This window comes from Thamnophis sirtalis, unplaced genomic scaffold, assembly GCF_051295495.1.
Source record: "Thamnophis sirtalis isolate CommonGarterSnake01/CBP01778 unplaced genomic scaffold, rThaSir2_p1.2 scaffold_1, whole genome shotgun sequence".
Lineage (NCBI taxonomy): Eukaryota > Metazoa > Chordata > Lepidosauria > Squamata > Natricidae > Thamnophis > Thamnophis sirtalis.
Window position 1 is genome coordinate 72,911,898 of NW_028261381.1, and position 25,875 is coordinate 72,937,772.

At 41.0% G+C, this 25,875-nt stretch overlaps 1 protein-coding gene and 1 non-coding gene across 3 annotated transcripts in view; one reads left to right on the forward strand and one right to left on the reverse strand.

The window, feature by feature from the left end:
* Positions 1-222: 222 nt before the first annotated feature.
* Positions 223-295, reverse strand: TRNAA-AGC (transfer RNA alanine (anticodon AGC)). Its single transcript has one exon. It is a non-coding gene; the product is annotated as a tRNA-Ala (tRNA).
* A 275-nt stretch (positions 296-570) lies between these two features.
* Positions 571-25,875, forward strand: part of LOC106544572 (uncharacterized) — a 104,654-nt gene continuing 79,349 nt past the window's right edge. Inside the window, exon 1 of one of the 2 annotated variants that reach the window (XM_014060873.2) lies at positions 571-774. The gene's annotated coding sequence lies outside the window, so the exon portion shown is untranslated. The other variant, XM_014060874.2, reaches the window with a different exon arrangement.

A 25,875-nucleotide genomic window follows, 5' to 3' on the forward strand; every position in this document is an offset into this window, starting at 1 on the left:
GAAAAAGTTACAAGAACTTGTATTTTATTATGAAGGAAAAAGATAAATCAGAATACCAGTTCTCTAAACCCACAGCATTATGAGGATTTTTCATGAAGATTTTTCATGAAGATTTCTTTCCAGTAAATGAATATGACTTGTGAAATTTAGGATCGTTTAAAATATTCAGATAGTTTAAAAGAATACAACTAATATAGATAAAAAGTAGAGGGACAAAACACTTGGAGAATGCGGGCATCGATCCCGCTACCTCTCGCATGCTAAGCGAGCGCTCTACCATTTGAGCTAATTCCCCTTGCCTGTTTCGGCTCTTTTTCTTTGGCCTTATAGAGCAATTCTGAAGCACTTATCCAAATTATGGTTAATGCTGTCTTCTCAACCTATTCCCAAGTTCAGTGAATTTGTTGTTCCAAATTTCGTTTCCTTAACTATAAAGCAAGCAAAGGAGGGAAGAAGGGCTGGAAACGCAGCCTCTCGAGAAAGCAAGATAGGGGAAACTACACTTCCCATGACCCTTCAACAGCGCATGCGTCGCTCGGTGTTGCCGAGCGCGCCTCCGGGAGGAGAAACTCGAAGCGCCGCGGATGGCAGCGGGTTGCTCCTGAACAAGGCTCGTTTTGCATTGGGCGAGGCGGCGGCGGCGGTTGGCGCCGTTCATTACTCTTCTTGTCCCTCCTGGCGACCTCGGCGGCGGCGGCGGAGGATGGAAGAGCGGGAAAAAGGAGGAGGAAGGCACGGTAGCCGGAGCAGCGCGGACCCCTCTCTTGGTTTGAGGTGAGCCGGCGCCGGTGGTGGGTCGTTGAGGCGGCAACGGCGACCGCCCGGGAAAAGGACAGGCGTAGCCACCTTCCCCGTCGGAGAGGCTCGGGGAGAAGCGTTTGTGGCGCTCCGCAGGGGCTTGTCGGGAGGAAGCTGCCGGAGGAGGGTCGAGGGGCAGCCAGCCCCGCAGCTGCGGTCCCCGCCGGGATGGAGGTGCCTGGCCGCGCGCGCGCACACGCACGCGGAGGGGGAGAGAGTGAGCGCGCGCGCGAGAAAAGCCCAGACGGGATGACCCGTTTCTTGGGTGGCGCGTGAGGAAAAGAGAGAGGCCGGGCGGGTTGAGGGGACCGGGAGTGGGGAAGGACCCGCGGGCGGGCTGTTCTGAGGCGCTCGGAAGAGTTGGAAGGTTTTGTGTTGCGGCGAAAGGGCGTGTGGCTGCGACCCTGATGGAAGGGGAATTAGGGATCGCGTCTGTCTAGGGGAGGGCAAGAGGTAGGTGTGTGTGTGTGTGTGTGTGTGCGCGTGTGTGCGTGAGAGAGAGAGAGAGAGAGAGAGAGAGAGAGAGAGAGAGAGAGAGAGAGAGAGAGAGAGAGAGTGTGTTCAGCGGTGGGAGGGTGGAATTCGTTTGCTGTGGGTGGCAACTGGGTCGGGGAAGAAGGGGGTGTGCTGTGCCATTGTGTGTGCACGGGGAGGCTACTCTGGAAATCTTTTGTGGGATTCTGGGCAGGTCCCGTTTGGTTTGGGCTGGGAAGACGGGAAAGTGGAGAAAGGAAATAAGTAGGAATAGTAGGTAACCCTGTGGAGGGTTACCAAGCCTGGAGACACCGGATGCATGAGAGAGAGAGGGAGACAGAGACAGACAGAAAGAGAAACAGACTGAGAGACAGAAGAAGAGAATGCCGAGGAGAGTTGCATTTCTGATCTCTTCATGAAGCTCAACTTGAGGAACTTTTATGAGTACAATAGTTAAGTTTGTGCTATATGTGCACTACGGGATATCTTTAGAAAAGAGAGCTCCTCTTCTTGGAGATGAGAAGTACTTGGATTTGTGTAGGAGAAATCAATGAGCATCACAACGTGCTGATGTGATTCTTGAAAGAAAACATGCTCCTGAGAGTAACAGGCTTTTTCGACTATAAAGGGAAGGGAAGAAAGGGAATGATTTATGTTCCTTCCAGCGACCCAGGAAATAATTTAATAGTAACACCCACGATCCTGACAAAGTTCACAGAGCCACTTCACAGACATGCAAACACTGCTGTTTGTCATCTTTTTACAGAGACCATGAATAGCACCAAGTAATCTAAACCTCCTGCAATTATTAAATGGGCTTGGTCCAGGTGTTTGTCTCTGTGCCAAAAAAAGCCCCTTGTCAGTATGAACACATACATTCACACAGTGGAAACTTTAAAACAGCTCATTGTCTGTTCTCATGTTTATGGGTTTTTTAGTTCTTCCTCTGACTAATAGTAGGCTTTGAGTTGGGTTGAATTACAAGTGATTACTTGAACTTTCTATGTAACTGAACTTGCATGATGCAATTACTTTTGTTTTGTAATAGGAGCAGTATAGGAGCAGTATAGAAAAGATAAACAAAAATAATTGGGCTATCTATTGTATTTTTTTAATACAGAGAGCAATTTACACTGTGTTCTAAAACAATTTCAATTGTATAGAGCAGGATGGGCTAAATGAATTGACTCAAAACTAAAAACATGTACAAATGTAGGCAAACTTCTGTATATTGAGACGAAGTCATTCTTTTTATTGCATTTTTTGTTTGATTTATGTGTTGCCACATAGTGGAAATTTAATAAGCAATGGTGAATTTCTGACCTAAGAGTTATGTGAATGAAATACTGAAATGCATTAAGTAGTATTTAGGGAATGTTGGACATCTTTTCAATGCCATCATGGTTTCCTCATCCATTAGTATCAAACTTTTGAGGTACATTGGGTTAGAAACCAGATAAGAACCACTGGAATTATAGTTTATGGTTGTAGGGTACAATAACATATTGTAACTTTGAAAGTCTGACAGCGTTTCTTTCTTTCCCCTTCTTAACCAAAGAAAGTGAAGTCACCTCAGGTTTTTCATGTCCTCCTCTCTTTCAGATCAAATTAACCATCCATACATTCCTTTATCAAGTTATCTCCTCTACAGTTAAGAAATGTTGATTCAGGTTAAATTCCATTGAAGCTGTAGGATAAATCTTATTAGCTACATTTTACCAAATTTACATATTTTTGAGATGATCTTTAGATCAAGCCTTTTTCATAATTTTACACACTATATTATAGGTGTGCATAGTGTAGCGCAGTGTAATGCAATGATCAATGTATTGACTAGAACTCAGGAGCTCTGGCTCCCTTAGTCATAGTAACTCATTGAATGACTTTGGGCTAGTTATTATAGGCTAATTATAATATAATTCTTTGTAGAAATGGCTTGAATATTTTTTCTGTATAGTCTATTTCATACTAAAATTATTTTATATACAATAGTCAGGATATAAGAAAAATGTAACTTCATATGTGAACTAATCCTGGAATTGTTAAACTAGCTATTCATATTTTATAGGAAGATGTAATGTGTGGCAGTTGAGACTGCAGTGATTCTTAATATCATTAAGTTTGATTTTTTATAAGCAAGAAAACAGACATGATGTAATAACATTCCAACTAAACCACTGGATTTCTCTCTTTTTAGTCAAGCTGCTAAATTTTACATTCTGTATATGCAAAGAAGGGTATAGTCTTAATTTTGCTTTGAAGCTTCAATATCAAGTATCTGTGATGGGACATTATTTTATTTTTATGGATAAATGAGAGTACACAAGTAAAAATTATTATTCATAATAAAGGATTGCAATGCTAGGAAGCAAAGCATGTGAAATAGAAGCAGTGTAATTCCTTTCTGAATCATACCTGCTAGTGAAAGCCGGCCATCTCTTAATACCAGAAGTTATTTTATTAGTAGGTATTGTATTACTGAATTTGTATTATTGGTGAAAGTTTTCTTTATTATAACCCCTCCTCACCTTTACTTTTTACTCCTGGCTTTAACTGTTTTGTCTAAGGAAGAATTTTTAGAAACTCAGAAGTTTACTACTATTGTGTTATAAAATACTGGTGGGCTTAAAAGTAGTATTGTTTTTATGGATTTTATTTAAAATAAATAAACTTGCGCAAACTTTTTTCATTGTTTTTGAAAAATAAGAACACTTAAGAATACTTTCACTTTTAGTACTGTGTCAAAATGAAATTAATAGTGATGTTGAAATTATAACCTCTTTGCAGTTTTACATGCATGAAACATGATTTTGTCGTCTCTCCCCCCCATCTGATTTTTTTTTACATTTCAGGACTTAAACCAACTCTTAAGATATTCCAAATATGTTATGCAAGTTTCTTTCTCTGTAATTACACCAAATTAATCTTATTTCTGTTGTATTACTGGAATACACTCTCTTTATACTGTAAATGTAAATGATGATTAACGTTTACTCACATTTTGGGAAAGCAAAAACATATATTATTATTATTGCAGCTTTACTGTTGCATATCTATTAATTTTAGGAGAACTCCTGATAAATACATTTTCTAATGACGCGTGGCCAGCATAATTGTAAAATCATTTCAAATCTAAAATGATTAAATCTAATTAGATTTAAAGGTGATTATTATATGTGGTTCTATCTGCGATATATTGCAGTTGTAGGCAGACTGGCTAGAGGATTCTACTTTGTTTATAACTAAAACTCCCAAGACTGCAATGAAGCAAATGCCAAAAAATAGTTCAGGATGATGGAGAACAATAACAGAGAGGTTAGCCTAGGACAGCAATGGCGAACCTTTTTTGGCTTGCGTGTCATAAGCCGGGGGAACGCGGGGGGGGGGTCGTGCGTGGGCATGCTGCACCCATAATGCAATGTGTGACCCCCCAGCATGCATGCATGCATGACAGGTATGGCCCCCCATTTTTTGCATGGTTTTTTCACCCTCCCCAGGCTCCAGAGGCTTTATAAGATCCTGGGGAGGGCAAAAACAGCCTCATCCGCCCCCATGGAGGCCCTCTGGAGGCTTCGGGAGCTTCCCTGAAGTCTCTGGAGGGCAAAAACTACCCTATGAGCAAACCGGAAGTAACTTCCGGGTTGCTTGTAGGGCTGATTTTAGCGTTCAGGAGCCCTCAGGAGGTTTCCCTGAAGCCTCTGGAGGACAAAAAACCACCCTACGAGCAAACTGGAAGTGACTTCCGGTTTGCTCTTAGGGGCATTTTTGGTCCTCCGGAGCCTTCAAGGAAGCTTCCAGAAGGCCCCTGAAGGCTCCGGAGGGCTTAAAACGGCCCTACAGGCAAACCGGAAGTTTGGGAACGGATTTCTGGTTTGCCCGTAGGGCTGGTTTTTTGCGCTCCAGAGGCTTCAGGGAAGCTCCTTAAGCCTCCAGAGGGCCTCTGGGGGAGCGGGGTGGGGGAGGCTGTTTTCGCCTTTCCCAGGCTCCTATAAAGCCTCTGGAGCATGGGGAGGGTGAAAAATGGCTTAAAAAAGACTGAACTCAGCTTGCCAGCATACGCATGTGCGCTGGCCAGCTGACAGGGCAACACCTCGCGTGCCCTGACAAATGGCTCTGCATGCCACCTGTGGCATGCGTCCCATACGTTTGCCATCCCGGGCCTAGGAATTTCTGATCAGATTTCTGCATCAAGCTCACAAGTCCTTTCTTATAAAAGTCCAGTCTGGTCTGGTCTTCCCTTGAGTGCTCTTCCTCAGCAAACTATTTTTTGTAAGGATAAAATTTTTGTTTCTACTATTGGTGTGATACAGCTTTCTGATTTGCCACTGTTTATCATTCTTCTGTTCATCCTCTTGTGTAGTTACTAAATTAGATGGGAAGATAATTTTTCAAGGCAACTGTAAATTCCTAAATGGGTACTGCTGGAGATATTTGCTTTGTTTTCTTCATTACTAACTCATCATTCTTCTGTTCATCCTCTTGTGTAGTTACTAAATTAGATGGGAAGATAATTTTTCAAGGCAACTGTAAATTCCTAAATGGGAACTGCTGCAGATATTTGCTTTGTTTTCTTCATTACTAACTCATTTAACAGTTTGTGTTAGAAGAATAAGAAACAATTAAGTGAAGGAATATAATGAGAAGATTGGCAATATTCTATAAGACACCAATATGAAGTCCTAAATTAAACACCAAAAAGTGCCTGCTAGTTCTGTTTGAGCAACATGAAGGTACTTCCAGAGTGAAGCTAGGCTCAAATTCAGATGGAGATTATTTGCCTTTTTATGTTCTGATGTTAAACAAATTGCTTAAAGCTCTTTTCAGCAAGTAGAATCTGTATAAGTTCAACTTTTAGTATAAGCATTAGTTGTAAAAAGATGCTGTTTTACATTTATTACTAAAATCAGTTTAAGAATTTATAATTGTCCAATTTAGCAGTGTGAAAATTGACTATTTCTAAATTCCAAGGTATAGGAAATCTATTATGTGTTAAGGGAGACAGCTTTAATAAAGTATAGATTAACATATTTCATTAAGCCATCATTTGTTTTACCAATGTTTTGAAAATAAAAACACACATAGTGGCTTGTTGCATTAATAATAATAAACTATGCTTACTTTTCACAATGGTTGGATTCATATATCACACTAAACTAAAATATGATATAATACAGTAGAAGACCACATTGAATTTATATTTTCTTTAAACCTCAGGTCTTTGATTTATTGTGTTGCTAAGGAGATCAGATGCTTTACATTATTTTGTTGTCTGAAATATGTAAGTTGTGATCCTATACAATACATTCCATTACAATGGGAAGGCAGTAATGATGTGCTTAAGTTTCAGTTAAATTAATAATCATGATATTTTTTCTGAATTTATCCATAAGAAACAAGAGGCATTATTAACTTTTCCTTGCTCCAGTAGTACTACTGTTTCAGTAGTAATTAGTGATCAGTAATTATTTGTCACAGTTGATAATTTTGTAAAAAGAAAGGAAGACTAAGATAGAAAACACTGGCTCACTGCTAGAAATAAGAGCAGAAAGGAAGGCTTTTACTCTTGAATGGAATCATTGAAAATCTTCCTTCTAGGCCTTTTAGAACCATTAATATTACATCTTAATTCAAAGTAAATACCTGAATATAGTGAAGTATGTGTGTTTGTGTGTATATGAAATCACAGTACTACCCTCCGTTGAACATTTATCCCATTTAGCACATACAGACTTCCCTTGTTTTAGAGGTTTCTTGGCTTCAAACCAGGAAAAATGTCTATGAGGCATGTGGTATCCATAGCAAGAGGCCCAGTGAGTATGTGTATGAAAGATGAAATTATTCTTTACATGATAGTTGTATATGGAATACTAAAGCATGTAAGGATTGATTAGGGGTTCTGTACAGAAAAAATCAGGCCAATTTTGTTTCTATGATAGTTTATTTACTACTAAATCTGTTCTTATATAAACTTTGGCTTTGTGGGGTTTTTGCTCCCTTTAATGCTTTTTAAATATTTTTTCCCATGGAAAATTCCTGACTCCCAAACCACCAAATCTACCTTTTTCCTTTTATTAGTTAATATTGTGAAACTATTCTTTAGAACATTTCAGAGAAACAGAACAATTAGGATTGTTGAAATAGATTTAGGTCAGTCATTGAACTAATGGTCCACTTGCTCTGTCTTTCAGTTGGTGTAAGAGATGGAAGAATTGAATAATTAGAAAGTTGATGAGTTGAAGTTGCTAAATATTGCTTGTTCTAGTATAGCATAACCTGTTAAGATGATAACATTAAAAATATTCCATAAATTTGGATTTTTAAGACCTCAGGTTTAATATAAAAATAAATGTGTAAAACTCAATTCTTCAGTTGTTCCAGGTAAATATTGTATGCCATCTATTCAGAGATTTGCTGGTAAAGTGGAGAAATGCCATTATTAATCATTCTCTCACAGGTGGTTTACACTCAAATATAGGAATTATAGTGAATTTAATTGAGATTTCCAGGAGTTTAAATGCGTTGATTGTCTCATGGGTCTGTGATTAAATAAATCTGTCTCACTGATCTACAGTTACACACATTCATAAACAAACTCTACTATCAAAATCTAGTTTGATACATGTTTGAATGAAACTCTACCTACTTTCTACTTTCTAATGAAACTACCATAGTTAGCAGGACAGTAGATGACTTGCTATTTTATTTCTTTAGAAAATTAGTATTGTCTCTGATCAGTTAAGATTACCATCTTAATATACTTAGTCACTAAAAGACTAATACGATTTTCTTCTTACAGTGGATCTCAAAGTAAAAGGCTCTATTTCTTCAGGAAGCTTGAATATTTAATGGTAACCATGACTGGGTTTGATGTTCAGTTTATGTGATTTTATGTTGGTTGGGCAAAATACATGTAAAAGTGCATTTTAATTTCTTATTGTTTTCAGATATATAATTAATTGATTTTTTTGCTTTCTTAGAAATTTGTAGAAATAAATACAGTACTAACATGTTTGAATTGAATTGAATTGTTTATTATTTATAGGCCGCCCTTTTCCCTGAGGGGACTCAGGGCGGCTTACAATTCATGGGAAGGGGAGTGCAAGACAATATAACATAATACGTGAATAAACAAAATAATAACAATAAAACACAACAGTCATTCAACATTCGGGTGGGGCGGCGTAATCCTTATCCCCAGGCCTGACGGGATAGCCAGATCTTAAGGGCTGTGCGGAAGGTCTGGACGGTGGTGAGGGTACGAATCTCCACGGGGAGATCGTTCCAAAGGGTCAGAGCTGCTACAGAGAAGGCCCTCCTCCGCGTAGTCGCCAGTCGGCACTGACTGGCGGATGGAACTTGGAGGAGGCCTAATCTGTGCGATCTAATAGGTCGAAGGGAGGTAATTGGCAGGAGGCGGTCTCTCCCTGAAAATAAGATAGGGTCTTATTTTCTTTTGACTCCCAAAATAAGCACTTGGCTTTATTTTCAGTGAGGTCTTACTATTTTCGAGGTGCAAGAGGCGGCGAGTGTGGTCACCTCATGGCTTCTGCTATGTTGCAATATTTTTGGGGAGGGCTTATTATCTGGGGCGGTCACATTTTTGGGTAAACAGGGTTCTAGTAGACATTTTAAAGACATTATTTCAAAATAGGATTTGTATGCTATCCTAAAGCTCTTATTTATTGCAGACTGTGAGGTGATTGGAAACTAACAACTATCCTTTTGATTGTATAAATTCTTAGTTCAAATTTTAGAGGTCATGAATTATGGATTGCCAAACTATGATGGTATGTATAGAATGGAAAAAGTGATGAACATATAGCATACCCTTCATTTGGTCCTACATGCTTGGCTTAGAGTAGTGTCAAAACATTTGAGATACTGATATGATCCCTTTAGCTTAGTATTTAAAATATGACCACTTTAAAATTGTTAATTCATGCAAAGATTCATTACATGCACTAAATTTCAAGTTTTATGTTTTGTATTAAAGAAGCTCTAGAAAGTAGAAAAATCTGATAATTGGAAGTATAGTGGATGTTTTTAACTTCTCTTGTTAACTATATGAAATGTAGTTAATTCTCTGTTTTCTTGTTTAAAAATACATTGCATCCTATCTGAGATATTTCCCCCCCAAAGAACTCTTTCTCTTGAATCTTTAAAATGAAGATGACATTGTAAAACAATTAAACCAATAAATCCTACAATATTACCAAGAGCATTTAGGCACTCTTAATTTTCTTAGCATTGAGGATGGAGGCGAAGTATTCCAGATTAATTTTTAGAGATTAATTTTGGAGAACTTGTGCAGGAGGTCGGATAGAGAGTGTTACTGGCTTACCTCTAATCATTTGAAATTGGTTTGTTTCCCTCTCACCTCCATTCAAAAGCACATAGAGCAGGTATTTAAAGAAAGATATTGTAAAATTATTTTTACAAGATATTCCACTAAAATTAGAGAAGTGCTGTGTGTTTGGCAGCAGAAAGTATTAACATAAATTGATGAATTTTCTAAGTGATTTATCTGCTGAAACTGGAAAAAGTTGTGGAATTATCTTCATACTGCCAAAAGAGTCAAAATTGCTTCTGTTGTTATAGATTGTAATTATTTGGGCCCACATAATCTAAATAGGCAAATATCTGAGGTGATTAATATTGTGTTGAATTAATGCTTTGACCATTTTTACAGGGAATATTGATAAAATATATAAAATCGTGATGGTGCAGCAGTTAGAATGCAGTATTGCAGGCTAACTTTGCCTACTGCCAGCAGTTCAATTATGACTGGCTCAAGGTTGACTCAGCCTTCCATCCTTCTGAAGTCAGTAAAATGAGGTTCCAGATTATTGGAGGCAATATGCTGACTCTGTAAACCACTTAGACAGGGTTGTAAAGCTCTATGAAGTGGTATATATTCCTAAGTGAAGATTGCTATCATTTATGTATTGATTAATTTGATTTTTATGGGTGCTCATCCCATCTAAGCCATATTTCAAGTGTAATTAGTTAATTCCTGTTCTTGTTACACTGACAGGTGAAACCTATTCTTGGAGCTAACAACAATGAATATAAAAAAGAGCAAATGTCTTCAATTCTCAATGTATGTGTAATTTATGATCATACTCTCTAATATAATGTATGTTTATTTGAAAGGAGATAAATGTAGATTCTAATTTCTCTGATCCCCCCCCCTTTTTTTTGGGCGGGGTATCAATGAATGGCAACTTTTGCTTGCTGGAAATTTGCTCTCAAATTTTGCTCTGTCTGATGTCAGCATAATTACTTCCTTGTTAAAGTCCAATTATTTTTGTAAGTATGGGCTTTCTGCCCTGCTGTGTTAGCCACTAGGAAAGAATGGCATGCTGAAGCACATATTGTAAGATCAGGTTTTATCTTTTGGGTCAGGCTAAAATAACTTTACAGTGTTGTGATAGCCAAACTTGTAGATGGGGAAGCTCATAATTTGAGCAGACTACAAACTGTCCAAATAGGACCAAATGATTTTATTAGGGGAATGAGAATGCTTAGTTCAATGTAAGCATTCTTTGTCAAAATTGTCTGTTGATATACTTTTATGTCTACAACATATAAAAATTGGCATATCAGTTTATAAACTTAAATCATACTTCCCTCTTTGAGCACCTTTTTTCCCCTAGATCAGAAACTGCAGATCTTATGATCTCCCCTCATAGAAGAGCTTTTATAGCGCATTGCTTTGTTTGCTTGCTTGTTCTGTCTTTTTTTCAGTTTTAACATGTCTATTTTTAAGTTGTGATAACTTGTGCACAGTTTTCTGACGAAAACGTACAACATATATTGTATAAAGTCATTCTGAAACTATAGTTTTATTTTTACGTTATCTCCTAAGTTTCCCACATATCAAATTTGCCTTTTGTAGAGAAAGTCTCTATAATTTCAGAGTTATCCTTTAGCTTTTTTCTATGCTTCAAGATTCTTATCCTAGTTGGAAAGTGTTTTGTCAAACCATATTAGCAAATATGTTTGTCTCAGTCTGCATTGCTTTACATTTGCTTACACTGAGCTAATGGTTTGGAAGACTCATTTTGGAGTTTTTCACAATCTCTTTTTAAAACAACTTTAAATAAATATGTATTGTCAACAATCTTCACCATATACTTATTTACCCATAATTCAGATTATTTATAAAGTTAAAAATTACTTAAATTCAATAGTGATTTTTGTAAAGTTTCACTGACTTGTACTGGCTTAAAAATATTTTAAAAAATGTTTTAGAACTCATGAGGACACACTAATACACTGCTATTCTTAAAGCAATTACAGGTAGTCTTTGACTTAAAACAGTTCATTTAGTGACCGTTCCAACATCACTGAAAAAAGTGAACTTATGACCGATTTTCATACTTATGACCATTGCTGGATCTCCACTTTCACATAATCAAAATTGGGATGCTTAACTCAGATTTATGACAATTATAGTGTCCTGAGGTCATGTGATCACCTTTTGCAACCTTCTGACAAGCAAAGTCAATGGGGAAGCCAGATTCACTTAACACTTGTGTTACTAACATAACAACTGCGGTGACTCACTTAACAATTGTGGCAAGAAAGATAATGAAATGGGACAAAACTCACTCAATAAATCTCTTGCTTAACAACAGAAATGTTGGACCCAATTGTAGTTGTAAGTCGAGGACTACACAAGTTGCAGAAAAAGAAGTATCTTTTTCAGGTTTCTACTGTAGTCAGAAAAATGTTGTCACTGCTGTAATAATTACATTAACTTTCAGGAGTAGAACCTTAATGTAATAGCATCTTTTTCCAAGCTTATGTGGAACCCTGAAAAAAAGAAGTGTGCTTTAATGTATAGCAAAGAAATGCTGGGCTTGCAAGAAGTGCCTTTTCTTAAGAAATTGCATAGATCATAAATGCTCATTTCTTAGTTAAGAACTAAGTTAGCCTGATAAGTGCTATTCAGGAGATAAATACCTTTATCTGATAAAGAGATTTTATGAAATAGATATTCCATTCATGCGGTTAAATACTTTTGAATACTAATTTTATTTGCTTTTTTTTTTTTTTTTTTAAACTACCTTTACTAATGGTTTAACTCAAGGTGGTGAACATACCTAATCTTCCTTCTCTTATTTTCTCAACATCAACAAACCTGTGAGGTGGATCAGGCTGATAGAGACTAGCCCGAAGTCATCCAGCTGGTTTTCATGGCAAACATGGGACTAGAACCGGTGTCCTTTATGGGATGTTAGGAGGACAATTATATATACTGTACTGCAGGGTTGTCAAACTCAATTTCATTGAGGACCGCATCAGGGTTATGTTTGACCTTGGGGGGGGATGGGGTGGGCATGGCCAAAGTGGGCATGGTCAGTTTGATGTCACTTGTGTCTGGGGTGCCTGTGGTGGCCTGAACGCTCTGCCAGCGAAAACGAGCTCCCAAGCTCCGTTTTAGGCTGTGATGGCCTCCTGCAGCCCTCTGCCAGCAAAAATGAAGTTTGGGGCCCCTCCCAAGCTCCATTTTTGCTGGCAGAGGCATGGTGGGCTGGAACTTCACCGTTTCCAGGGTGGTCCCACGGGCCCAATCTAAGCACCCTAAGTTGAAATTGACACCCTTGCTGTACTGCTATGACATGTCTGAATGTATATAAGAACACAGGCAGTGCCTTGCTGGATCAAACCTCTGTCCCATCTAGCTCAGCAGTCTGTTCTCACAGTGGCCAACCAACTGTGCAAGGAAGCCCCCTAGAAGCCTGCAAACAGTGGCCTCCTGAGGCAATTATTGCCATCAATGCTGATAGCCATTGATTCCCATGATGCAGGAGTCCAACCTCTTTTTTAAAGTCAGGCAAGCTGGTAGAAATGTAAGCCTGCTTTTCATCAAATGTTATAAGATGAAGCCATCCTGAAATAGATATATTTTAATGAGTTTCTCATTGTGAATCAAATTTTTTTTTTTACTCTTATCAAGTTGATCAGAACCTTAGAGCAGGGGTGTCAAACTCGATTTCATTGAGGGCTGCATCAGGGTTGTGTTTCGGGGAGCTGGAGTAGGCGTGGCCAGGGTGGGTGTGGCAAGCTCAATGTTACTCGTGTTGGGGGCACCTGTGGTGACCGAAGCATTCTATCAGTGAAAACAAGTTCCATTTTCGGCCCCAATGGCTTCCTGCAACCCTCTGCAACCTTCCTCCAACCCTCTGTCAGTGAAAACGGAGCTGGTGTGCACAGCCCTTGCAAGTTCTGTTTCTGGCTGTGACACCCTCCTGCAACCCTCTGCCAGTGAAAATGGAGCTGGGGGGGGCTGTATGCAGCTCTCTTGACCTCTGTTTTCACTGGCAGAAGCACCAGATTTAAGCAACCTGTGGGCCGGAGGAAATGACATCTGTGCTGAACACCTTTTAATGCCACTTTATTTCTGGACTTGATACACAGTGCTGTATATTACCTTCAAAGCCAAGATCATCTGAGAAATCTTTGGTGATTCTCTCTCCACTCCACTCATTAAGGTTATCCAAGATGATGTACTAACAATTACCATGAGATTGCCCCATGCCAAATTGAGGCTGAGCCTTCTATGTATGTAGATCTCCAAGTTATATTTCTTAATGAATTAAGGAATCAAATACTTTGGTTGTCTTTTAAAAGCTCTAACAAATATCTAGAGTATTGCAGTAGGGTTTTAACTATTGAACTTTTTTAGTATTCTTAGTTTGTAACTTGTTTTTGTGCTTTTTATTTTTGTAAACTACCAGGAAACATTAGTCATTAGTATTTAAAAAAATACTTATTTTTCTTGTTCAGATCCCTGCTTAATACAGTTTGCTGATTATAGAATCCATGAGGAATAGATGTCCTGTCTCTCTTGGGATACCTTCTACCTTGTTATATCCTCTGCTGAAAAGTTTATGCTGCTATCATAATTGTTTAATTACTGTATTTTTCAGAGTGTAAGACACATTCCCCCCTTAAAAGATTGTGGAAATTTGGGTGAGCCTTATACACTAAATGTAGCCCCGCCCACCCGCTGGCCCCCACCCTTTGGCCTCTGCCTCCTAGCAATTTGCCTCCTTGCAGCAAACAGCCAGTTTCAGTTTCAGCACAGCCTGATTAGCACAAGCAGTTGATTGTTGGTTGAATTGGCCTCCCGATGATCAGCTGTTTGAGGCTTCAGGGATTGCTGTTGCTGCCTCTGCCCCATTTTTGGCCTCTTTGCCTCTGCCCCATTTTCGGCCTCATTTTCTGCCCATTCTGATCCCTGCCACCCAGAATAGGTGGAAAATGGTGTGCGGGAAGGCCGAAAATGGGGTGTGCAGAGGCTGAAAACATGATGCGGAAGCCAAAAATGGGGGGCAACAGGGTATAGCAATCCCCGCAGCCTGAAACAGCTGATGTAGGGACAGTGATCCAACCAACAATCAGCTGCTTGCGCTGTGCTGGTTGAAACTCAAACAGGCTGTTTGCTTCAAGGAAGGCAGAGGCAGATTATTTTTTTCTTGTGCTAATCAAGCTGTGCTGAAATTGAAACTGAAACAGGCTGTTTGCTGCAAGGACGCAAATTGCTGGGAGGCACAGGTAGATTTCCCCCCCTCCCTTGTTTTCCTTCCCAAAAGCTAGGCGCATCTTATTCTTCGGAACATCTTATACTCCAAAAAATATGGTAAATGCTATTGAATTCAGATTCAGTTCTGAGTCAACATATGGAAGATTGCACTGTTAATATTAACTATAACAATGTTCAGATCCAGAGCACTACATAATCAGATATCTAGTCTAATTGGGTTATTCTTAAATCTGATCATATCTAAATACACCATATGTGCTAGATCTATTACACACACAATTTTGAATATTAATGGGTAGTGTATAGATAGAAATTTGCTGCTGAATTTTCTATGCATACATTTTTGCAGATGTTCATATGTTTGAAGTTGCCCTTTGTTTTATTTAGTAAGCAGTTTTTCCAATCCTCCAAAATTGTGTCCTCATTCGAAACACTGGAGTTTGTCAAGAAATGTTCCCTAATATGCAATTGGCTTGACTCTTTGCTTTCTCTCTACGAACATCTGTGGTTTTGTGTGTTTCTGAACAGGATGTTGCAACTGAACTGATGCAGCATCAGGTGAAGCTTGAAACTGCCCACAAATAGAACAAGCTTTTATAGACAAAGCATGCCGACTGAGTACAACTTAATGTCAGGGAACTAAGCAGGTATCAAAGTTGCTGTATCAGGTGGTAGTAGGAAATTATATAGCAAGTGACTAAAATGTCCTTCCATGTTGATTACTAAAAATCCAAAAATTATCCCATGTTCTCTGAAGCTGAGCTGCAGACAGATTTGTTCATACTGGCAAAAGTTCGCATTTGCAACATGAAAATTTGTGAATTGAGTAATGTCTGAAATATGGAAATAAGTGACATCCAGAAGAGCTAAGGGCTATAGGAATAATAAAATGTAAAGATACAAATTCATAAATTAAATAAAGTAGAAATTTTGTAAGAATTATAGTAAATAGAAGTTTAAGATTGACAGTAAGAAGCAGGGTAATTGCAAACACTTTTGCATAGTAAAACAACATTTAGTGGGGCAAAAAACCCAAGTCTTTATACAAATATCAACTCTTGAAAGTTTTGATGGATTCCACAAAAACTACTTATGACCCAATTTCAAACTTACGATGGCTGCACACACACACACATGCCCTTCAGTCAGTGGTCACATTTGGGGTACTTGGCAACTGGTTCACCTTTATGGCCATTTGCAGTGTCCTGCAGTCTTGTGATTGTGATGTTTTATGATTTTTGCTGGTTTCCTGCATTTACTTTTGATTTCCAGCAAAAACATCCATTGGATAAAATGATTCACTTAATGAACATGGTGTTCATTTAATGACCACCGCAAAAATGATAAAATTAGGTGAGATCACATAGTGACTGGCTTAACAATTGCAACAACTATCATAATTCTGGACTTAATTATAGTCATAAGTCGAGGAATACTGTATCTGTGACTCTACTAGCTTGAGAAATCCTTAACAATATGTGTATTCACTTACAAAAATGTATATACCACCCAGCTCATATGTCTCCAGGGATTTTACAAAATTAAAAACAGCCACCACAACATCAAAGGCAATGAACTCCAGAACAATAATTATATGCCACCAAAGCAAGCGCTGTAAAATTGCTATAAATCTTTTTAAATACTCTAAAGTCAACCACCAAGCACCCAATTAAATAATATAGTATTTACCATCTTTGAAACACCAATTAGAAGAGTGCTGGGCCAATCCCCTAAGGCAGGGTGTTTCTTAGGAAGGGCTATTTATTATAAAGTTTGTCCTCAGGGCCATATCCCTCTGATTTGGTACAATCAGTAAGTTTCCAGCAAATGTGTTATGAAATGGAGAATACCTGTTTATTCTTCTCACTTCTTTAGTACCGGTATTTAAAATGAATGAATTCAATTGATTGGCTTCAATATAAAGTTCCTCATTTTACATGGAAGATAATTTGTTTTATAGTGTGGGTTTTTTAAAAATGTTCTATTAATGTTCCATAAAGATTGATGGTGTTGCTGTTGCTGATAATGATTACATGAAGCAATGTTACTTGTGAACCTGTTTGTTCGTTTTGTTGCGGCGAGATATAAGAAGGGTGTGGTTGTTCCTAGTTATTATTTGATGTGGTTCAGTATTCTGTTAATCCTATAGTAAGCTTGGGACTCAGATGTTGAGCACAGAAAATGCTGGAGTTGTACAACAGTTTCGGTCAATGCTTCTGTGTACTACATTGGCAATCCTGAAAAGTTTGAGAAAGAAGGAAAGTGGCATATCTTGGGATATTTTTGAGGTGGGTTTGGGTGTGAATAATAATGGAGGGGGAAATCAAAAATCCTAAATGATAATTTTATGTACCTGTTGATATTATTGTGAATTTATCAGTTTTTACTTCTTTCGCATTTATGCAACATAATATTGCCTTCCTCTGAATAGAAATAATGTGCTTTATTGGACAGATTCAGAATTTTAGGAGAAAGCAAATAGTTTCTCCTTAAATGTAGGGAGAAGAAATTAATATTTAATTTGTGTATTTTGTTGTGAAACTGCAACTCTTCTAAAAATAAAGCCATGTGATCGAGAACTGTATGCTTATTCAACTCAATGAGACTGACATCTGAATGAATATCAACAGTAATCTCCCTACCTGGATATACATTTATTGAATTTCCAGAATTCTCACTTTATACTAATAATTTGGGGAGTTGAAATCCAGCATATGAAAATTTTTAAGTTAGGAAAGGCAGATGTGTGTTAGTATACATTTTTTTAAAACAATCTGGAACTGTGCTTAATACATTCACACTTTTTACCTAACCTTTTACCTTATAAATCATTTGTACTTTGTCATAGTTGTTTATAAAATGGATAGGAAATAGGACTTTTAGGGACTTGTGAATTTGGGCTGGCTTCTTTCTCTGTCAGAATATCTGCTTATTTTGCTTACTATTATTGTTCTGTAAAATACTCTTTATAATCAGAACTATTTTTCATGGCTATGTATTTAAGAGTATGTTCTTCAAATTATGCTAATCAGATGGGTAAAAAACCACTGTCTTAATTTCTGCAAAAGGAGAAATATTTATTCCTGAATTTGGTATTGTGGTCTTGCGCCACAATAATATAATTAGATCATTAATTAAATAATCAAAACAGGCCAGTCAAATATTGAATTTAATGTATGTTCTGACAATAACACATGACAAAAACAAAGTAACTGCTCAAGTTTTATCTGCTTCTGAGACAGAATTTAAAGTTAGGCTTACACAATTGCTATATTAAGTAAACCAAGCATCCTTGTTTAACTTTTATACAAGGTGTTAGTTTTTACATCAACCTGATTCTAACTCTTACATAATTTACATGAAATATATTACTACCAAAATATATTTGTCACAGGAAATCGGTGGTATGGTTCAATATGTAAATCACTGATTATAAAAATATATACAGGACTCACTGAGTCAATCCTTTACTACTATTTATGAATATATATTTTCTCTTGATATAATTTTTAATCTTTGATGATACTTCATAATTATCTTCTGTATCAAAAAAATCCAAAGTGATCGTGGCCTTGGCTTATCTAGTGGTCATGCATTAGCTCATATTTGCCTTGGAAGACATAATAAATTCATTTTCATGTTGAGAAGCTATTGATTTTACCTGGAATGTCATTGGTTGGATTAAGAAAATGGATAATGTATCATTGTGAGAAGGGTTGATGCCTTCAGCTTGAAAGTTGCAGTCTGCATCCAAGTTGTCAAACATCTAAATTTTGATAACATGGTCATGGGGCTGCTACAAAGGTAATAAGTGGGAACAATGGTGATACATCACTTTTTTCAGTGCTGTTGTAACTTTGAACAGTCACTAAATGAACTATTGTAAATCTAGGACTACCTATATATTGATCATATCTAGCTTTACATTGGCACTCTGGTAAAGTTAGGCATATTGTTCCAGTGTCTGAAGGCCATCAGGATTTGGATGGGATAAAACAAGCAGAAACTGACCCCAAGAAGGAGGAAGTCATTGTTTGTTATCTAGGAACTCAGCTCCAGTATTATCTCCTGAGGGGAAGGCATTAATCCTCACAGAGCAGGTTCATTATAGAAGACTGGACTCAAGGTTCCTGGACTTAAGATTCCTGCTGAAAAGAGAAATAGAATATATAGCCGGTGGAAGAAGATGTATAATGTTGCTCAATCCTGATTATTGCCCCAGTTGTGCCTTTTTATGGAATGAAAGAACCTCAGTATAACAACTCAAACTTTTACTATCAAATTCCTGGACTATTAAAACGTGTTTTAAGTAGTGCTGCCTTCAAAGACATTCATTCAGTAGATTCAGTTGTTCCAGAATGCTGTGGCCTGTTTGTTGGTAAGTATTAATATCGATCATACCTGTGGTCTGCTGACTATCAAAAGATTTCTAAATACAATTCAGAGCGGTTGTTTAGACATAGAAAGTCATCTGTGATTTGGAATCCAGTTTTCTCCTAGGCACTGCTTGGAGTGTCCAAGCACAGGTTAACTTCAGCTTGCTGCCCAAGGACTGAGTTCAAAGTTCATGCTCGCCATGCCTCTTGCTCCCCTCAGAGACTCAGTTTTAAAAAACTCAGTTGCCCTAAAGGACACTTTTTTGGGGAGTTTCAGTCCTTGAGCAATAGGTTGGACTCTCCTAGTTAGTGTAGTATAGCCTTATTAATTTCTCTTGTGTTTAGTTAGGTTAATTCCTGTAACTTTTGTTGTTTTTGGCTCCCGATCCATATAAGTAAAATCACCATCGGACGCGCGAAACAGGCTGCCTGGAGCATGGCTGGCTTTTGCGCTGCCACAATTACAGCAACACCGCAGGAGGCTCGTTCAGCGGCTGCTGAGGAGCTCTTGGGAACAGATAGGCAGTCAGGGTCCCCCAAAGGAATTTTGGAGGACTATTAGCTAGACGGACACTATCCTGAGTATTTGGATCCTCCGACAATTTCCCGGTGCCGCTCCAGGAGCACAGCAGCCGTTTTAAAGTCAAAAAATTTGGCATGCTTTATTCTGAGGTTTTTCTTGCCACTGCAGCCTGTTTCATCTGCAGATCACCGCTGGGAGGTGTTTTAACCAACTGGCCTCGTTTCGGGTCTCAAGACAGGCCGCCCACTCCTCTGGACTCTCATCAGGCGGCCGCAGGGATTTTGGCTATTGCCGGGCCAGTCCCTGATATTCAAAGTTGCGCGGATCTGCGAGTGCCTGGGTTAATTATAACCGGCGCCATTTTATCGTGCCTCTGCCTCGTGTTGGGACGTTAGCAATTGCTAGAAGCCTTCTCATCACGGCTATATCATCTGCGGCCCAAAGCTCCATTCTTCCTGCCAGCTACAACATCCAGTCCTACATCTGTGCTTCTCATCATGGCCAGCATCATGGAGGCTGAAGTGAATTCCCAGGCAGGCCGCACCGCCAGTAAGCACAGCAGGCCCAATCCTGCTGCTAAGGGTGAAGGGGCTGGGTGCCCGGCTAAGGGGAAACATCCCAAGACTAAAAAGGTTTCCAAAGCTGCTAAGAAGATGGCTGAGAGGTGTCAAAAGGCCCTTGAAAAGGAATTTCAAAAGGCTCAATCAGCAAAAAGACAGGCAGTAGCTCCCTCTCCACCCAGGGAGGATGGGGCAGGTCCTTCCCTTCCCACTCCCCAGCGAGAGGGGTCCTCTGGCAGCTGATGAGGATTTTGGCTTTTCGCCAAATCCCTCTAGGGCATCTCTGGGGTCCCCCTGGGGAATCCCTGAATGACATGGGGTCCATCATGAAGGAGGAGTCCCTGCCCCCATCTGAGGCTGGCTCAGGCCCGCCCAAGGATCAGGAGTCTCAGCTGTCCAAGGAAATGCAGGATGTGGTCGCATATGCTATTTCCCAGGGGATTGCGGATGGCATCTAACAGTTAGCCTCAAAATTGCCCATCCACACTGCAAATCCTAGCAGGGGCCGAACCGCAGGGTCTCGGGATCCATCAGTTAGGGAAGCCTCTCCAGCTCCTACTGGGGGTCAGCAAGGTGTCCGAGGGGGAGGAGGTTGAGCAGGACGCCCTGGATCTTTCAGAGGATGAGAATCCCCTCCCCGACATGCCTGCCTTCTTAGGCTTATTCAAGCCCTCCTTGTTTAGGGCTCTCCTTACCAAGGCCAGGGCTTCTGCCAACCAAATGGGTCTCCCTGCTCAGGCAGATAAATCCTCCACTGATCAAGGCTCCAAGGATACCATTGGACCCCAGGATCCAGGCGCCGGGCTCTTTAAGGAAACCTCTCCTCCCCAGGATCTGGTTCCAGCTCCACAGCTGTTCCTTGATGTTATACAGTGCCAATGGGCCCAGCCGGGTTCTATGGCCAATCCCAGTGGGGTAGATAAGAAACTTTACACCATGGAAAGTAGCCTTGAGGATCTTTTAAAACTTCCTCAGGTGGATGATCCTATTGTATCTCTAACTTCTAATTCATTCCTTCCAGCTGACCTGCTGGAAGGCTTAAAGGTGGAGGACAAGAGGGTGGAGAAGACCTCTCATAAAATTCACCTGGCCACTGCATGGGCCATGAGGGCATCTTCTTCCTCTTACTTTAGCAGGGCAGCGCTGTTTTGGCTCTGCAAACTGCTATGCAGCCTACCGGCAGGGGACACCAAGACATAGCAGGATGTCAATAAAATCATAGCAGCCATTGAATACTCGGCCGACGCCTCGCTTAATGCCACAACATTTTCCTCCAGAGCCCTCGCCTCCAATGTGACCTCATGCTGCCTACTGTGGCTTCGTCACTGGTAGGCAGACATGAAAGCAAAGTGGAAGCTCGCTTCTGCTCCTTTCAAAGAGAGGAAACTGTTCGGGGAGGCCCTGGATTTGGTCTTAATCGAATCCAAGGATAAACGTAAAATCTTACCTGCGGTGGACCATAAGGGTCAGCCCTTTTGTAGGCAGTCCTTTCGGAATGCAGAACCCTCCACCTCCTCTGGAGGATTTAGCCGATTATACTCCCAACCATAGGATCGTCCCCAAGACAGATCTTCCTATAGGGAAAAGAACAGGGAGCAGGGCAACCGTAGATCCTTCCGAGGTGGGGGGGTATTCAAATCACTCCTTTTGGAAGTCAAAGTGACCGTCACTGACCCCCTCCCATAGGCGGTCATCTCCAACTTTACACCTCTCAATGGGAGGAGACCATGACATACACTTGGATTCTCGATACGGTCCGTCACGGGTTGACCCTAGAATTCCTCTCGTCCCCCTCACGGACCTTTGTCCGTTGTCCCATTCCCAAATCTGCCCACAAGCGCCAAATCATGTGGGCGGAGACAGGTCATTTGCTGGAGATAGTGGCCATAGAGAGGGTCCCCAGGGGCCAGGAGGGCAGGGGATTCTACTCCATCCTCTTCCTGGTTCCCAAATCCTCAGGAGGAGTAAGGGCAATACTGGACCTCAAGAAACTCAACATCCATCTGGCGTACAAGCGCTTCAAGATGCAGTCCCTTCAGACCATTCTGGGCTGCATCAGGCAGGAAGACCTCCTGACTTCCATCGACCTGAAAGAGGCATACCTGCACATCCCAATCCAACCAGCGCAATGCAAGTTCCTGAGGTCCCAGTTTGCCAACCAGCACTTTCAGTATAGGGCCCTTCCCTTCTGCCTCTCGTCGGCCCCAAGAACATTCACCAAACTTCTAACCGCCATTGCAGCACATCTCCGATCTCTCCCAGTAAGACTAGAATGCTATCTGGATGACATTCTCATCCACTCGTCATCCAGGGGGCAAGCCCAGAGGGATCTCAATGTCACCATCCGAGTTCTACAATGCCACGGGTTCTCAGTCAATGTCAACAAGAGCCCCCTGATACCAACCTGCAGAATCCAGCATCTTGGCATGATGATCGACTCCAGGAACTGCAAGGTCTTCCTCACGCGGGAGAGGGTGGACAACATCAGATCCTTTGTGAGAACCATCTGTGTGGCAAGGTCAGCGTCCATTGTCTCTTTCTCCCAATTGCTGGGGAAACTAGTGTCATGCATTTCGGTGGTGCCATGGGCGTGTCTGCATACACGAGAACTCCAGTGGTTCCTCTTGCCGATCCAGAGACGCAAGGCCAGCAACTCCAGGAGAATGGTGCGTCTCCCTCCAAGGGTATTGCGCTCTCTCAGATGGTGGCAGTCGGAGGCCCTACAACGGGGCTGCTCCTTCAGGGAACTGGAGCACCTGGTCATAACAACAGACGCCAGCCTATTCGGTTGGGGTGCTCATCTCCAGATGCACGTTATCCAGGGCAGGTGGTCTCAGGCGGAGCTCACCCACAACATAAATTGGTTGGAGCTTTGGGCCGCGAGCCTTGCCCTGTGTTATCACATCAAAGGCGATGTTCTAATTCTGAGGGACAACATTGCCACAAAGGCATACATAAACCACCAGGGTGGCACCCGATCTCTGGCCCTGATGGCAGAAGTGGAGGCACTGGGCCGTTTGGCAGTCACCTGACATCGCTGCGGGCAAACCACATATCGGGGGAGGACAATGTGGCCACGGACTGGTTTAGCAGAACTACCATGCAGAACTCGGAGTGGCGCCTTCATCCATCACTGTTCCGACAACTATTGCAGAGGTTCGGTCTTCTGAAGGTCGACCTCTTCGCCACTCCAGCCAACATGCACCTCCCCTGGTTCTTCACCAGGTTCTATTGCCCCGGAGCAGAAGGGATAGACGCCCTTTGGTGTCACTGGCCTCCCAGACTATTGTACGCCTTTCCGTCTCTTCCATTGATTCCACTGGAGATTAGGAGAATTCTGACAGAGGGGGCGGAAGTGTTACTCGTGGCTCCACACTGGCCAAGGAGGTCCTGGTTCGCCAACCTTGTTAGCTTGTCAGTGACTCAGCACTGGCGCATACCTCAGGAGCAGATCTCCCTTAGCCAAGGGGCCATTCAGCATTCAGAGCCCCAGTGGCTGCAACTAGCCGTTTGACACTTGAGGGGGACCTCCTGAGAGTCAGCAGATTCTCTGACAAGGTCATCTGCACCATCCAGGCATCCAGGCGCCCCTCCACTGTCAAGATCTACGAGGCAACTTGGTCGGCCTTCTCAACCTGGTGTCAGTCTCATCACTTCATCACCACTTCTTTAACCGTTCCACAAATCCTGGACTTCCTGCAGGAAGATTGGACAAAGGCCTCTTGCCTAACACGCTCCGGCGGCAGTCAGCAACTTTGGCCACCATCCTGTCCACAGAGTCACAGCTGTCTCTTAGTAGGCATCCGCAGGTTCGTAGCTTCCTCAAGGGGGCTGCCGACCTCAGCCCTCCTACAATTCACAGATATCCGACTTAGGATTTGCCTGCGTCTTACAGTCTCTGACCACAGCCCAGTTTGAACCGCTTAGATCCATCGGGTTGCGCCACTTGTCACTCAAGGCGGCCTTTCTTATAGCCATCACCTCGGCCCGCAGGATTTCCGAGCTGGACGACATTTGCATTGTGCATCCAGAGAGGGTCATCCTCAGACTGGACCCAGCCTTTGTGCCAAAAGTCAACAGTGTCTTCCACAGAACACAGGAGGTGATCCTTCTGGACTTCTGTCCACGTCTCAAGCATCCAAAAGAGCACATGTGGCATAAACTTGATGCTGTACGCATCTACAAGAAATGAACTGCTTCCTTTCGCAGATTGGAAGTGTTCTTTGGGTCCTTTCAGCCCGTCTCCATGGGCAGAAAGGTCACTTCTTCCACAATAGGGCACTGGATAAGGGCATGTATCAAGCTGACCTATGAGTAACAAGCCAGACTGGTTCCTCCTCGCATTACAGCTCACTCAACGAGGAGCGCCGCAACCTTGGCTGCGTGGGCCACGCAAGCGCCCATCGAGGTGATATGCAAGGCTGCTACATGGTCGTCTCCATCTCCTTTCGTGAGAAACTACAGACTTGATGTCTTTGCGTCTGCAGAGGCTTCCTTTGGGAGAAGGAATAGCTTGGGTATGTCCCGTGCTCGGACACTCCACACCTGAATGGTCGTTCTCTAGGCGCTGCGGGAGTGTCCAACCCCACCCAGGGGTTGCCCGTGGAGACATGTGTACCAAGTTCGTGGGCATAGAGCATTACCATATGCATCTTCCTTTTGGGACTTATTCTTCGTTTTTTAAAACTGAGCCTCTGAGGGGAGCAAGAGGCGCGGCTACACAAACTTTGAACTCAGTCCTTGGGCAGCAAGCTGAAGTTAACCTGTGCTTGGACACTCCCCCAGCATCTAGAGAACGACCATTTAGGTAAGTCAACGGTCATTCCATATCCATCTTCTTCACTAATTGATCTGTCTCTTACGAACAAGTATGGAGAGGCTCCTGGTTGCCCTGCATTTTCATAAGGGGATGAAATGATGTCATAATTTTCTGCAATGGCACTACCTTTGCAAAATAGTTTTTTTTTGTTAGATATTAAACTTTCTCCTACAGTACAGACCTTGCATTTTTGAATGGAAACATTTATTATTATTCACTGGTGGATTAATTCGCTGCTTATATCTTAATATGTACATTTACATCTTTATAATTTTCATTATAACAGTTTCTATTTTAATATTTATTGTAAATTGTGTGCCTCTTAGGAATGCTGCTGTTATGTTTACTTTAATTGTAGGCCTTTATAAGTCTGTTTGGATTTGTAAGCATACACATTAAAAAAGATAAATAATCTGTGGCTGTCAGAAACACCAATTCAAATGAGAATTTAATAGAAAAAAAATAAAGTTCTTTATTAGATGTTCAATATTTACTGTATTATATTTGTACTGTACTCTTTTTACTCAAGGATATCCTATGTAACAATTTCTACCTACTCTTTTTTTAGTAATAAAAATATATCTGCAAGCTATAGTCAGGAACGGACAAGGTGTGCAGTCCAGTCAGCTGGGGAATTTCCTTTTCCTATTGCTCAGTTGACAGGTTTTTGTCCCAAAATAGCTTCCAATTTCTTTCTCTTCTGTGTCAGAAAGAGAACATGCATGAAAACAAAACTTTCTACTGCCTTTAGTGATTGCTGATGCAGAAAA